The sequence below is a fragment of the Chroicocephalus ridibundus genome, chromosome 1 (assembly GCF_963924245.1).
Source record: "Chroicocephalus ridibundus chromosome 1, bChrRid1.1, whole genome shotgun sequence".
Taxonomy (NCBI): Eukaryota; Metazoa; Chordata; class Aves; order Charadriiformes; family Laridae; genus Chroicocephalus; species Chroicocephalus ridibundus.
In genome coordinates, this window is record NC_086284.1 from 103,260,271 (window position 1) to 103,277,423 (window position 17,153).

Here is a 17,153-nt window from a genome sequence, read left to right on the forward strand (position 1 = left end):
TACAGCCACTCATTCCCTGCGAGACACCCAAGCCTGTTCTCTGTCCCTGTATTAGCAGACAATCTGATGTGCAACGTTTCTCTCTTTCACTGGCTTTTCCTCAAAAGAACAGTCAGAAATTTATTTAAGCACTGTGCTTCAGTTATCGTCTGCACGAGATACAAGGAGTGCATCTTTTTCCAGGGAATCTTTGAAGAGTTTTCCAAGCCTTAGCCATGAAGAAATAGTTACCCCCAACCTGTTGGCCAAACAGCTGCTGTAATTTGATTCCTGCTCTTTTCTTTTTCGTTCCTATTCTCCTGGAGAATTGCTAGCTATTGCTGAAATTTGTATTGTGCCTGTTTTTATTAATTCATCAAATGCCAATGAACTGGGTCCTCATTCTGTTTGCCCAGCTGTTTCATATAATCTGTTGTTACAATTGGCTTGAAAAATCTCCCAGGAGGAGCACAATAACTCAAATTTGTCAGATCTGCAGTAATTCATGAAAGATGGTTAGTATGTGGAAATCCACATTTCTTAAATGCAAGTATCAAGATACCAGTCCTATTGTTGAAACCAAGATGGAACTTCCAATATAACCCACTTGTCACTTACAATTCCCCCACCCCGCTTCATGTTACTGTGTAGCCTGAAGTTTTCTGTGTTTGGTCTTAGTCCAGAGTTCGATGTATTTCCTTTTAAGAGAGAAGAAAATCTGTTCAGATTAGCACCAAACAATCCGACCAATTAAGAAAATCACTCAGATCCTCCTTATACTCGAAGAACTCAAGAAACATTTTCTTTAAAGCCTCACATTTGGCATGTGTCTAAGAGGAATGTGCGGTTTGCCTTGATAGCAGAAATATGGTAATGAATGTTCAAACATTTTCTACTTTGTAATTTGTAATTGTCCTTACTGGTTTAGCAATAAGTATATAAGTATAATGTTCAGAGAGTTTTTAGTTATGGTTATTTGACTGCAACACAGACATTTTTGTTATCTTATTTGACTCAGGAGTTACATAAGATGTCATTTGGAAACCACTATCTGGCATTATACAATGTCAAATGCGTATACCCTGAAGAAAGTCTCAACATTTTCTTTTCAAAAACTGTGGCTCGGTGCTTTTTTCCTGCAGCACCTTCTCACCTCCATAATGGTTCCATAATAAAACAGTTCAAGCTAGTGGGCATAAACTCCAATGTGAAAGAACAGTTTTTTAAATCCATTCTGGTATTTTTGGGAAGTGTAGTTAAATGCAAGTAGGGAGGCAGCAACTAGTTCTTTCATAAAAGTTTGATTTCCCTGATAGCGTAAAGCAATATAGTATCCATGAATTACAGATTAAACTAGTTATATCAGTTTAGGCCTCATCTTCAGTTTCCACTGGTCTGAATGTGTTTGATATGTCTTTGAAGTTCTTTACAATGAGGGTGGTGAGGCATTGGAACAGGTTGCCCAGAGAGGTGGTGGAGGCCCCATCCCTGGAGACATTCAAGACCAGGCTCAGACCAGGCTCTGACCAATCTGATCTAGTTGAAGATGTCCCTGCCTGCTGCAGGGGGGTTGGACTAGATGACCTTTAAAGGTCCCTTCCAACCCGACACATCCTATGATTCTATGATATCATCCAGCACACACAGCCTGGTAGCATGAGGGCAGTTATATCTATGTGAAGAACACCTAAAAGCAGCTTAAGGTCATTCCTACACTGCAAAGTAAGGTGGACATACAGTCTGGCTTCAAGCACACTTTGCACCCACACTACACGTCGATGCCCTCCTTGGAGGAACCCCACTTGGTCTGCCCATTGGACATCTGGCTTCATCCATCCTTCCTGGGTGCAGCCCACTGAAAGAAGAACCTGGGCTCCAGCTCTGGGCACTGAACTTCAAACTCCTCTGCTTTAGAGAATCAGAAGTCCCCCCTGATCACCAGTCCTCACACACACATGCAAACAGTGCAGGGTGGGGTGGGCGAGTCTAGACTTCAAAGCAGGTTCAGAGTCGGAGTGTGACACAGAATTGCAGAATGATAGGGGTTGGAAGTGACCTCTGGAGATCAGTCTAACCCCCCTGCCAGAGCAGGGTCACCTAGAGCAGGTTGCACAGGAACGCATCCAGGTAGATTTTGAATGTCTCCAGAGACAGAGACCCTACCGCCTCTCTGGGCAGCCCGTGCCAGAAGGTGATGCTGGCTTTGCGGCCTTATGGGCAATGGCAGGTGGCGGCCAGGAGGGATGTCTCCAAGGTCAGGACTGGCAGAAGTAATCTGAGACTGCCCACCTCACGTGGCTGAGAAGCAGAGTGTTAACAGCTGGCAATGGAAAACAGATCAGTTGTGGGCAGAGGAGCTTCTGTCCTGCCGAGTACTCCCGAAGCAGCTCATTAAAGAAACTGCCCTCCCCACCTCTGCCCTCTATGCCTACAACAGGTTTTCTCATCTGCAGTGTTTCAACCCATGCAGCAGCCTAAAATACAGAAGATGCAGAAGTGAGCGTACTGTCCTTTAGCTCTGATGTCTAATCCTGCATGTCCTAAGGAGACAGGCTCTTCAAAGCACCCAGCTGTTGCTCCGGGGTCTTGTACAAAACTGACTTGCTCAGAGAACAAGGAACGTCTTTCAGCTTCATTACCAGTAGGTAACCCTGCTGACTTTAGATGCAGTGAGATCCCTGGTTTAGCTTCCTTGTGGGAATGACTGCTGACAAATAAAACATAGCCAGCTTGCGGTTAAAGCACAGGATCTTTGCTCTATTCCTGGAATTGCAGCAGATTTCCTGTGTGGCTTTGGACAAGTCACGTAAGCCAAAGTATTCAAACCTGGGGCCAAGCCACTGGGTGCTCAGTAGCTTGAAAATCAGGTGTTTGTTTATTTGTCTAAGTATAGATTTAGGACCCTTATTTTTGGCATCTTTTTTTTTAAAATACTTGCCAATGTGTCTCAGATTCAACACCTATATGGCCGTGTTACACAGCCAGCCAAACCTTCCGTCAAATTCGGGGAGAGCACTGTGTTCCCTGGATGTCAGGCCAATTATCTACATACAAATTTAGGTGCCTGTCTTTAGTTTACAAGGCTGATTATGTAGGGAATTCATCTCTCTCAGCCGAAACCTTCCACCTACGAATGAAGAGGACCCGGGAGCACACTTCTGTCTCTTCAGGCCTTGCAGAGGCTCAGGATATTACAGGTGGAAATGCTCTAATCCCTTATCCAAACAGAGAAATGCAAAAAGTATCATTTGTACTGATGTTTATTATCCCTCTGCAATTATACGTAATTTGGACAGTCATTGAATATCCCTTTTGTATTCTCGGTGGGGAAAAATTCAACTCTTCCTGGACAGAAGAGTCTAGAAGTTGTTCTCATCCTGAAAATGAACTAGATATTTTTTTCTAAAAAAGAAACCCCAGAATTTGCCTGCTAGTTTTTCATTCCCACACCTCCCCAAGATATAAGCCTTCTGTCAGGATCCAATCACCAAAAAATATAATCTAAGACCTTTTTAAACAGAAAAATGCAAGGCAGAAGTCCAAACCCACTAATTATTTTTCATTACTTGTTTTAAATAACCTGTCAAAATAAACAAATACCTTCTAGGCTGAGACTTTCTATTGCAATTTTTAGTCCTGGTTGAAATTTAACAGCCAACTTATAACAGCAATACACCCTTATTGGTAGTGGCATGTATGCTACCATGGTAAAAATATTTCCAATGCGCAGCCACTGTATGGTATTTAAATAGAAATATCCTTTTTATTTTTGCTGACAGACTCCTCTGGCAAAACTGGCTGATTGGAGAAGCAGAACTTTTATTAGCATAGCCAGGGGCCGGCCGGCTGGATGCTGTGTTCAACACGCTGCTCTCACACAGGAGGGGGTTATCAGGAAGAAGGAATAGTCCCCATTAAGACCATTATAGTAGAGCCTAACAGAAGACACCAATGACGTATTTCATACCTCAGAGGACGGAGGACAGTTTGGGGGTTTTTTTCACAATACGCAGTAGACCTGTCAGAAACGTAGCAAGAAGCAGGTACAAAAGCAGGTGAAGTCTCTAAAAACACTGGTGGTGAGTGAGATTTCCTAGCAAAGTGGATTAAAAATCCAAGGGAATATTTAAACCAAATATTGGCTTTTGTAGAACAACAAAACCGGGATAGTGTTTCCACTCAGCCATAAAAGTTACTGCGGTTGTGTAATCATGTTGAGTTGTGGCCTTAGGAGAAGTTATAAAGCAGCTGCAGCAAATTAACTTTTCAAAAGTTATTATGGATTGGATGGAATCTAGAAAATTCCCCCATGTTATTTTTTTTAATAGAACTGTAAAATGAACAACCGTGGAAGAGATCTCATCTCAAGCCTCTCATCCAGCGCAAGCACAAACCTGAAGACTTCCAGGGGAAACATACAGCCAGCAGCTATCCTCCCCTCAAAACAGAACACCCCCCTCCCAAAAATGGATGGACGTCTATTTTCCTCTCTAAGGGCCTGATCCATATGCCACAGAATTCAGCCAAAGGAATCACACTATAGGGTCCTGGTAGACCGTAAACAAGGTATAAATTTGTGGGGTGATCTCAAATGACTGGCTGCTTGCAAAACACCTGGGGATCCTCATGCCTGAGAAAGGGGTGTGCAAGACCAGAGGGGAACACACAGGAGGGTTGCCACAGCTGGCACAGAGGCAAATTCTGTGGAATGGAAGTCGCTGGGTTTTAGGTGAAAAGACAGCACTCAATCTCCTGGCTCCCAGCGGGCCCAGAGCTCAGCCAGAGCACACCCTCTGAACTCACCTGGGAAGAACTTACTGTCGCTCTGCTTGGAGGCACCTTGGTTTTCTAGGAGGAGGCAGCTGCCGACCTTAGCCAAAGTGTAATCTGGGAAAGAACACAGCCTTGCAGACCACCTTGAGGCTGATGAGCCCAAGGAGTAAGTAGAAGACAGAAGGTCTAGACAACAGCAGGAAAAGAAACCAGCAGTACTGCGTAAGAAGATGTGAAGTAAAACAAAAGAAGACATTGGCATTGTGGTCGCTGTAGTCACAAGCATTTGGACTAGAAAATTTGTCATCTGGAAGATGAACAGGCTTGAAAATTCCTGCACTGAGCCGTGAGAAAACCGCACAGTAATAGTCTGAAACGTGGCATGGAGGGAGGCAGGCGTAGTAGAAAAGAGCAGCATGACTTGATGTTTGAGGTGAAATCCATACTGAAACTGTTTTAGGACCAATGCTTTACATCTTAACCCATAAAAGCTGTTGAATTAGACCTTAAAGAAGCAAATCATTAGAAAGCCATTACCTCTGACTTTTTTTCCATATTCTCTTTCCCAGTCAGTAGCCTGAAATGGACATACCTGTCATTTGATTCATCACGTATAACAAAATGTGAAGCACTGGAGCGACTCTAGGACCTGGAGTTCCAGGTTCTTGTGGCTGCACAAAGTGACAGTCTCAGAGCACTTGGGTTCACATTGGGTCTAAACACAATAGAAAGAGGACAGTGCTTCCAATGCCTGCACCCTCTGAGTATTTAGAAACAAAACTGAATTAACAATGCCTATAGTACCCTTAAGAACAGGGTATACAGCATTTCCACGTTGGTTCAAAGCCAGCTAGTGTACCAAATCTGAAGGATATGGACCATTATAATAGTAATATGTGACACGTACAATGTTTTAGACTTCCAAAGTGTTCTCCCAGCATAAATTAATGACTTCTCGCCAACACTCCTGTGAGACAGGTAAGTATTTACACAAACAGGGAAACCAAGACCCCATTCAGAATGTATTTATAGAGTGACCTAGTTACATTTGGGCATGATAGACTGCGCTCTTGCCTGAGGACAGTTTTCAGATATGACACAATTTGCAAGTCATTGAACTACAGATGCAGTGTTGTGGATGGCCAGGCGGCCAAGCTCCCCCATGATCAACTTTCCTGCATTCAATCAGAAGGGTTGCTTCAAACACTTTCAAGTATTTACCCCAACCATTCTGGGAGGATGAACTTGGGTTTCTCTACCAAAGAACTTGAAACAGAGCACACAGATGCCTTGTATACAGAAAAAAGCCTTTGCATACAAAAAAGCTTTGACAAAATGTGGTCTATTTTTAATACCCACAGATCAGCCTCCCTGTAGGCAAGTAATGATAGAGGTGGACTGAGGGACTAACAGAAACTAGTGGCACTGTTTTGTGCAAATTAGTTTAAAAAAACATCAATTTTCGGGCTATGATTAGCAAGTAAAAGGGTTCAAAGTCCCTTCCCTCTTTGTCTTTCATAACTCAGATCTTGTCTGTTTAAATTCCCACTTGTCTGGGGCAGTAGTGGTCTCTTTCACTGTCTTTTCACACTGCCGAAGGGCAAAAACCTTAAAAGAGCCTCTGGATTAGTGATGGCCATCCTCTGGCCTACAGGCCTGTGGTAGCGTGTGAACTACTTAAAGGGATCTGGGAAAAGTGACTGAGGAGAAGACATATCACTATGATTATGCTATGCTTCATCTCTGTTAAAAATTTTGTAGGCGTCCACTAATTGGGAGACATTGGAAAACACTGCTCTAAATTAGCTTGTAATGACATTTATCAAAATATCAGCTGACCTATTGAAGGATACAAACTCTCTTCACAGGCCTTGTTCCTCATAACACAAACAAAATCACTATGGAAAAAATAGTTTCCTGGTAGACTTACGAGTTATGGATATCTAATATTTAAAGTACTAAAAAAGCAGGAGGTGAAAAAAGAGTACCTAAGTGTGATTTGAATGACTGCAGCCCAAATTAGAAGATAGGGACAAATAAACCCGAAGGATGGATGGATCAGTCATCCCCACGTGGCACAACAGGCTCTTTAAAGTCATCGTGGGACTATTCTGCACCTCTACTGGAAGATTTCCCCCCGAGATCCTAAAATATACCAACTGCACACCTCCACATCCCATCACTTCCAGAGTCTTCACTTGGTTGCATGCACTTCCTATTGCTTCTGGCCCAGAAACAGGGACAGAAGCGAATTCATCTGCAGGATCTGGTTTGCATTGTTTGCTCGTGATTTGTTTGGCATGCAGAGGGCAGTGTTTTCAAAAAGCCTCCGTGACACTACAACTGTTCTCTAATGAAATGTCAGTGGGAACTTTACCACTGACTTCATTGGGAACAGCTTTAGGTCAATGCTAGGCTCTTTCTGGAAAAAAAAAAAAAAGCACCCAACAGAAAAACAACAAAAAGTCCTGAATCTTTGTTTTCCTTAAAATGATGTCCTGTGAGTGCATTACAGAGTGATGCCAGCCCAAGGGGGCAGGAAAGAATGCTGAGATGAAATGCAGAGTCTCCTCTAAATATCAAGAGCAGAAAGCAGCCAGTGACTTGCCATTTTTACAGTGTATAATCGGCAGGAAGCTGTCACAGATGCCCTACATTCTCCAAACAATGTTTCAGTTTCTCTTTCCCTTCAGAATATTTTCAGAGATACCAGCTATCTCATCAGTTCTCTGGTATTTTTCCCTGGAGCCTTCAGTTCCTCTTCTAACCATGCCCTCTTACATATACCCCCTTTTGCACATAGAGGTCTCCTTTCACCTTTCTCACTTTCCTTCATACCGTCACAGTTTTAATTCAGGTCACTTCATTTTTCCATCTCAGTGTAAGCACGTAATCGTGTTTGAGAACCTCTACTATCCTTATCGGTATGAATGATGGTTCTCATTTCTACGCTAATAAGTCTAATAAGGATGCAAGTCTTTCCAATAAAGAGCCTTCCCCAAAGTGAACACTGTTTCCCAAACACTTTCTTGAAAGAAAATGATGATCCCATTGCTAGGACCTGGATTCCCTGTAATGTCCAGTTTATACTTGATATGGGCCCCATCCAAATTTTATTCAGAACTAGTGGAAGTTTTTGCATCACCTCCAAAGGACTTAGGATTGCATTATACCTTGTTATAGGATAATTTTATTTTCTCTTACACAAACAGTCTTGTTCCCACTTACTCCTGCATATTTCTGCTGGATGCTGTATCCTTACAAGGGTAACAAGAATTTTGGCCCTCAAATACACCTTCCTTAAAGCCCACTTATTGTTTTTGGAAAGTGCTCAGTTCCTTCAATTGTTTTCCTATCAGTAAACTTTCACTCGTGAATACATTCTCCATGCTGGTGGCAGGTTTTACCTTTAGAGTAGGCAAACAGAAAGGTAGCTGGAACATGCAAACTCGACTTCTCCTTAGCTTTATGCTAGCATGAATGAAAGATTTTATGGGTGCCACGCTGTTCACTTCTGGCACTGAACGGCTCAGTAGCTGAGATCGTATGCACACCAGCTGCTCTTCCAGGTGACATGTTCACTGTCCCTATAGGAAAACTCTGCATCCAAACCCTATGCAAACACACGACGGGGAACAAAGCTGGCTCATCTCCATAAAACATTCATAGGATGGGAACAGGAAGCTGATGCATTGTGTGCTATATTTTTTTCCTCTGTGTTCCAGAGAAAAATATCAGAAAAGAAGAAAGATATGAGCCATTAAGGCTGCAGTGCAACCAAGTCGTAGTCATGAACTGAGAACAGCAGCTGGTCACCAGCTTCTTGAAGAACTGGCAGTAAATGGGAAAAGTAAAAAAATCAATGGCTATGGCCTCAGTCTTCATAGCCATATCTCCATCCAGTATGAATTTGGGCTGCTCCGGTAGAATCAGTGTAGATTACTGAGGGTCTGGCTATAGGCCTCCTAAACCGAGGCTTGCTCCAGGTCATTTTAGTGAATAACAGTGTGCACAAACTACCATTTTCCAGGTGACTTAAGTCTGCCCTGAATCGAACTGAAAATCCTAGCCTGAATATCTTTAGTGGAAGCAGAAAATGACTATCTGCTTTTTATACACATTATCTGTTTTAATAAACAGAGCTCCTACAAAAGAAATCCCTTGTGTTTCCAAAGAAAATCCATACACTCTTCTAAGGTGACTTTGTTGTTCATGAATGGTACCTGATGCAGCCAGAGTTCTCTGCTTGTTACAAATAGCTCCTAAGCTACATACATTAAAAAGCAGTTTTAAAGCAAGAAAATAGCTTGAAAGGAATAAAGGCTTAAGCAGAACATCATCTAAAGAATCATTCGTGCCAGCTCAACAGCTTTATTACCCCTCAGTCTACTTTACTGCAGACTCAGAGGAGTAGAAGATACAGATAATAGCCACTCATACCTTAAATTGCACCCTCAATCAAAAAAACTTCTGTTTTCCACTTTTCATGGGACAGCCAAGCCACTTACATACTTGCTGAAGGCAACTGCCCACTTCTTACAGACACCCTAAAAAGAAGCAGTGGTGATGCAGTCATACATAAACAATAGCTTGTTTTATAGAAGAACTGTTTGTTATACACTGTTTTTAAAAACGAGTCCCAGACGTCTCTTCTTACACATACATCTGCATATAGTCATCAGTTTTGGCAAGGACAGCATGGAGCATGGCAAATCAGCACTGATCAGGCTCACAGCCTATCCTGGAATTTGTCATTGCAGAGGGCTATTTGTCATGTTTTGACCAATAAAAGTAGTGAAGCAATGTTTTGGCTATTTAAGAAGCTTAGTCCATTTAGAAGCATGCCAGCTAGACTCCTGGGCTCTGCAGTCTAACTCTTCAAAGGACCTATTTTCAACCTGCTTACCAAAGACCAGTGATAAGGTTTCAGAAAGTGAATGCAACAGGTTTGTAATTAGTAAAGGTCTTTTCTTTAATGTACCCCACACATGGAAGCAACCAAAGGAACCAACAAAATGGGGCAAGAGTGGAACAAAACTGGAAGAGTAGTCTTCTTTTAATTTCATTTTAAATTAATCTCAAGTGTAAACCATCAGCAATAATACACCAGAAGATGCTATTTCTTAAAGAAAAGATTGGTGACCTTCAGTGGACCAGGATGACAGGCACTACCCTGGCATCTCCTGGTTATCTTGGCCTTGCAGAATAATTAGTACCTCAGACATGTCCTTCTCATTCTCTTGCACTTTCCCATCAGCATGCCAGTTTAAGCAATGGTTCTTCCAACCAGTTTGCTGACCATTTAGTTTCCTAGATGCTTTCACTGCCCCACATGCAGAAAGAGGACTGAACACAGAGCTGTATCAGCCTGACTCAAGGTACGGGTCCCTCTCTTTTTCAGGTGTGTTGCTTGACTCACAAAGGATCCTGATGCACCCTTCCTCTGCTGGGAAATGGCTGGATTTGTTACCACTCATACCCATGGGGTGTTATTACTTCCTGTCGTACCATGTTGCCTAAGAAACTCAGTCTTCAGGTTAGTATCTCGTTGTGCTAGGAACAGCAAACCCCCGACTAAACTCTGGTCCAGAGGCTTTATGGACAGAGACTGAAGACAATAAATGGATCTAGATTGGGGATGCCAGAAGTAAGGAGAAAATACCACAGAGCACGGTCGGCAGCAGTCATAGCGTACCGCTGTTGCCACAGCCAAGCTGCTGTCATAGAAGCCCAGGGAAAGGGAATCTGAAAGCAAATAATGAAGTAACTTTGCAGGTTTTCCTGGGAAGCTCCTTCACCAAAAAGTCATTATGTGAGAGAGCGGGAAGTACTCAGCTTAAAGCTCTAACCTTGACATTAGGTGCTGGCAACAAGGTAGGTGGGAGATGACTTTTCACCAAACATGATGCCACAAGAATAAGGGAGAGAGGCATCTCTCCATCAGGACAGCGTGGGCAAGTAGCTTACATGTAATAGGGAATATAACCAAGAGTATGGGTTGAACAGAGAAAACTGGCACAGTGAGCACAATATTCCCTAGACTGTGTTTTCAATAGACAGTTATTGGGTAGGGTGGTGGGTAGAGTAAGGCCAGAAAAAGGGTGTTGCAGCACTATGTGGGGTGGAAGACCAGCAACTGAGCTGGTAGATTTTGGCCTCATTTATTAAGGAAAGAATTCCAATATGTTCATACTATCCATGTGTTAGTGTCTGACTCTTGTCCTACTTCATAATTTTTGCGTCCATTGACTAAGCTCAGCCACATCTGGCAGGTGAACAGGCGTCTCAAAATAGAAAACTCCTACGTGGTTCATGAAAATAGAGGGCAGGCAGAAGACAGAGACCCTAGAAAAGTCTTTGCCTTGGACACACCATCCACAGGCTGCAGTTTGAATTCAGTCTGTATTAAACATCATATGGGAGAGAAAGATGCTGTATAAATGATCCCAATGACATAAGAGCTTCCGTCAGTTACCGCATCTTCCTATATACCAAAACCAGCTTCCAGATGCAAATCCATCAGAAAACAGGATACGTAAGTTCAAATATTCATGGAACAGGGTAGCAATGTCTGTACATTAAAGGTGGCTTACATTAAAGCTGGCTTTGTTCCCACACCCTCATATTTTCCTGAACCCATGCTCTTCTTCCACCTAGAAATTCTGCCAATTTTTAGGGTATTTCAGGACATTTTCAGGACTTCCTATGTTTGTTTGGATTTCTGGACTTCTGGCAGATGGAGGGAGACCTCAGCAGCAGAGATGAGAGACTATTGTACATCCCAGATGCTCCCACTATATGAATACACTCTACCGTACAACAACGGTGCCTGAGTAGTATCTAACATTGTACAAAACACTTACCTGGTAGGTAGACCTCAGCTTTCTGAGCCATATCAGAGGTGCCTGAACAAGTGTTTCATAGCAGCTCTTCGCACATAATAAAAGTCCCACACATTTTGGAATTGTTGGCTGTTTTGAGCATGTGCAGAACATCCTGTGTATCCTGTGCTTCCATGCTCTCACTCTGTAACCATAATGTCCATATTATCACATTCAGAAGACCTCAAGAGAAAACATGGAAGAGCTATACGTGGCTAACAAGGACATTCTGGAAGATTTTTACATAATCCATAAATTAAAAATGATGTAGAGACTTAAGCAACAGATGAGTAGAGGCAGAAAGTGACGAAGGCAGAGATGAGGGTGCAGGAGGGCTACAGGAGTCGTGATGAGGACAGTAAGAGTCTGGGTCCAGTGATGCTGAAGGTGGGGTGGAGGAGACACTAGTAAGGCAGGCAGAGAATGCGTTTGGGTGTAAGGATTTGGTGTAGTGTTGAATCTCCATTTCCTCCAGTGACCATGTTTTATGCAGTGTGTAAAGCAATAAGGGAAAACCAAAGCAGGGGTATGTCATATAAGCCACTTTTGAAAGCCTTTTTAATAAAAGGAGGTTTGAGCTGCAGGACCTTGCAGAGCCTCTGCATCACTGTGCTGGCATTTCCACCCAGCAGCAGCATTCTCAGCCACCAACAGCAAACAAACAAACAAACAAACAGCTGCCATGTTGTTTGCATTGTAGATGAACTCAGAAGGAAATACAGCTGCAATTAGTTGGCACGCAGCTGTTGAATTAAATCCTTTACTGCCCGGCTAGGAGAGCACTGAACTGTGCCTTAAGCTGCAGTAGCTGGATTCGAAGCAAGGGGCGCCAAAGAAGGGGTTAACCCTACACCTGTGTGCATGTTCATAATGTGTATTTTTTCCTGAACACATTATTAGTCTGTTAGCTCATTTAGAGACCATAATGAAGTCATTACGATGCCACCAGTATATTTTGCCAGAAAGCTGGCAATCTTTAATCTGCTTCCTCTACAGCATCTCACAAAGGAAGGGGGAAACCAAAACACTGATTTCAACTAACAATGCATTTATTTGCAGTGCTGGGTCCCAGCACATGCTGAGAAGAAAATTCTTTTGTTTATTCTCCCCTCCTTCTGATGGGTTTTACATAACAAGCAAGGCATGGAAGGTCCCTCAACGCAGCACAGAGCCACTCCACCGTTTACACACTTTTCGTTTTCTCTGCACCTTCCTTTGACCTTTCCTTTAGCTGAGGCAACCAAAGAGGAAGTTAAAAATTCTTTGAAAAAAACCCTAGCTTATAGTTGCTATATATATATACATTACCTGTAGCTGCGTGCTGCCGCACTTGTGCCTTCTTGGGGAGACAACAATATACACTTAGCAGGGATTTCTAGAAGTGTGCTAGGAAACAACGGTTGGCATGCCAACAAAGAGGACTTTCTGTGGGAGTCAGCAGAAGGTAAGGGATGCGGACGAGGACAAAGACAAAGAGGGGCTAATCCACCCCAGTCCAGTTTCACACTCGTCAGTGCATATGCATTTACAACCGGGGGGTAATAATTACTTTTGTCAAGCCCCACTTTTGATCCCTGGTTAAACAAACCCCACTGATGTTTCAAGCTCATGTGGGTAGCATTCAAGGCAGGAGGGGGTGAATAAGCTGCGTTTTCCCATTGGCAATGGCTGGGATGTGGCTGGGTCACACTACAGGGGAAGAGCTAAGCCACATCTATCCAGACCTCCATGCGTGAGGGAATGCACATCTTATATAAAAAACAGAGAAGTGAGTAGGTCAGGAAGCTGAGTCTAAGCGCAGATGACTACTGTGACAGTTGTCTTTTCTAAGGGCCTGACTGAAGTCCAGTGAAGCTTCCCACTCTTTTCACCTAAGAAGATTACCAGAGGGAAGTAATTTGTATAGTACCAACAAAATGCTGAAAAACTGCACAAGGAATCCTTCCCTCATGCAAAGGGTTGGTAAATTCAATTGCTTGGTCACCCTTAATTGCCAGATTCTCTGCTCACTCTCGAGTCCTCCTGAAGCTTCAATTCAAACATTTTTCTTCAGACAACAGCAACTTTCTGGGTCACTAGATCATACTGCACAAGGGTGACTTCTGCCAGGAGCTCCCACCAGCCACATCCAATGACTGATAACAGCACAGTGAGATTAGCAAGAAGTTGGGACGCCAGCATAACTGAGCCCACTGTCCTGCTTCACGTGGCAAACAACTGCCGCACAACTGATACCTTCCTGCGACTAAAGCCTGCAAACCACTATTTCGTCATGCCAGCAGGGCTACTTGCTTTTGGTAGATGGCGCACAGCTGCCAGCAGCATGCTGGCATGCCAGGGCAATCTGAGCATCCCCTCCCAGCGTGGCACTGCATCACGGCCCTGAATTACTACTACTCCTGTGCTCCCCTCCAGCGCGCTGATGGTGCACTGGGGAGAGAGTTATTAGTGGGTCCTAAAGTGGGATGAAAATGAAGATGCATGCTCATGCTGAGGGAGCAGAAAGCACTGAGGGGCAAGGAGGGCACTGTGAGCAAGTGCAGATTGAAAGAGGAAGAGGCAATGAGTATATCGTGGGTAGCTTTTCAACAAAGCAAATTATTTATGTTCTCTAAATTTATATGTGGCACATACTGCACAGCTGGGGGACTGTGATCAGATAAGAGGAAGAAGAATAGCCTTGGATTAAAGCATATTAGCAGAAGCAGACAATGTGACTCTCGTAAATGGCTTTGACCACCCAGCTCACTGGTGGGGACCTTCGGGAGGGCTACTCGAAGCTGTAGTCTCCAAGATAAATAGACACTCCAGTGTGGAGGAAAGGAGAAAGCCAAGGATGGGGAAATTTTCATCTTCAGTCACTAGGGACAGTCAGCGCAGTGTGTGCATGTTACTCATATGGCAAAACTCTGGCATTTTGCCACTCCCTGTGGTCACATCTAGCCCTGAGAGGCCCTGACAGCTTGTGGGCTCCCTCCTGCTGTGACCCCAGTGCCTAGGCATACAGGCTCCTTGCAGAGAGCCTGGGGACAATTAGATGGCTCTGGGAGATGGCCTTGAAAGCAAATGAACTGAGACCCAGAGGAACAGAGCTGAGTGCCTGGGCCTGAGCAGCTGAGCAGGACATGAATAGGACTACTGCACTCCCACCCTAGATGTTTTTCATGCTCTGTGCTTTGAACATGGTCCCAGCGCCACAGACCAATTCTAGAGCTATCAGCATTACTCTAGAGATGTCTCAACATCCACTTTGTGCCCAATAGCAGGGAGTGCTGAACTTAGCACTTACATGCAGGACATCAGCACTAGATCCATCCATTGCACCCTGAAGTGATGGAGATACACTACACACCTTCCATGGAGTCAGTGCAGAAAGAAAAAAAACACCAACATTTCAACCCATAACACAAGGAGCTTTTGTGCTGATCTATCCTATGACCATACAGTCAAGATGAAGTAGCACCTTCTGGCTGTCAAGGCTGACAACCAGGCAGCTGGAAACACTCAGAAAAACTTAGAACCTGCCAAGCCGCCATTTCCAGGTGGGAAAAGAAAAGGGCCATACCCAGGGGGAAATCAAATGACAAATAATAACAAAAATACCAGACGCATGGCAGCCCTTTAGGGTAGGGAAACTGAGACTCCTACTGAGGAACTTTGGCTTGGGCTGGGGAGCGGAGCTGCCCCCAGTCGCAGCATGGGAGAGATGCACAGCATGTTGGTACACCTGAAATGGCCAGGGGTATCTGGGAGAGAGAGTGGTGGCAAGGTGGCTTTTTCGTCACCAGTGCTGAATGCATAGATTTAGGTGCTTGAAGATCAGGAACATCAACTTTTCTGGGCTAAATGCTTCATAGTTACCCCAACCCACAGTTTTGGAGAACCACTTGAATATTCTTCACTCCTGCGCTCCCTGGCAGCACCCTCAAACGTTACTTACCATTGATTTTAACAACAGTCAGGTATCCAAATACTGAATTGATACTATCAGCAGTCGGGCAAGAAGAGTCTAACAGTGCAGGGAAATGAAGAGAGAGCTTTTGAGGCCTAGGTTAATCCCCTGATGCCTAAGTCAGCTTTCCACTATTAATACATATTTATTACATTAATCATTATTTCCTAGTACTGTTGATTAAGAAGAAAATTTGCACCGATTTCTTGCTAATCTTGTTAATCATGAGGTAGGCTATTACTAGAAACACTCTTAAATGCACTTATATTTAGTTTTATATATGCTATATATATATCCCATAGTTTGTAACTATCCATTATGTAAATTACACTTTAATTTTATATCTATACATATCCCTTTCTTTCAGAATCACCTGAGTCCATGACGTAGCCAAATGCCTTAGTTACTGCAACATCTGCAACACTTCTAATGCTAGTATCTTCTAAGCTTTAAGCCAAGTGGGTATATGTGTACCCTGGTAGCAGCACAAACATACAGGAAAGACCTATCTCTATACCAAGACTTTGTATGTTGAAAAGATTAAACTTCAGTTTTCTCATGCTGCAAACTTGGCTAAGAAAATTCTACATTTAAAAGAAGTCAAAAATGCTGCTTGAAGAATTACTGAAATGTCAAGCAGCATATGAAAGGACTCTGTTTTCATGTCATCTCCATGCCCTAACTCCTTTCACATCCCTCAGGATTATAATTTTTTTAATTGTATTTAAAAAAAAACCAAGGCTCAGTCATCTCAAGTGTATAATTTAAATGCTAAGTTCCTGCCTGGATTCACATTTTCTAGCTCAGTTTTAAATCATTGAAAACAGATTGAATGGGGTGCCTTGTTTGGCAAGCATTGCTGTTCACCTACCAACAGAACTTCAGTGTGGTCCTCTTCTGCAGACATTTACCCATTGGCTTGATTGGGACTACTCAGGAGAGGAAGGACCTTTCAGGCCTGCTGCGTATCCTTTTGTCTCATCCTGCCATTAAATCTCTCTGGAAAAGAAACATCAGCATTCTGGAACCTGATACTGTAGAAAATTCTGTGTTTAAGCTCTGTTGTTGTCTACTCAATTGTAGGGAAGTGGGAAGCTGTCACTATGCCAAAAGTTTTCTTATTGAAGTCTAACAAAACAGTGAGCAATCTAGACAAACCAATAACATGGCACCCCGTGTCCCCAAACCAGCACGCACTAAGAGCTTCATTAAAATTGATCTTGAATTCAGCAAGTAAATCAACACTCACCCAAGACAATACATTAAATTAATCAGGCACAAAATACCCCATACAGATCAGCAGGCCAAAAGTTTTTAAAAAATAAAAGAACAACAGAAACTTTCAGTTCTTGGTCGATATCAAAGTACCATGATGTTTCACCACAAAGCAGCACATATAATTAGCAATCAATTACTCATTAAAATTGCCCCATGAAGCAAGCATGTGAGCACACACAACGTCTCTAATTCCCTTTGGCTCACTGGGCTCTGGCCTTATTTCATTATAAAAGCCTTCTGGGGTGTGTGAAAAGGCGAAAGAGCTCGTTCAGGCCCCGGGCCTGCTTCCT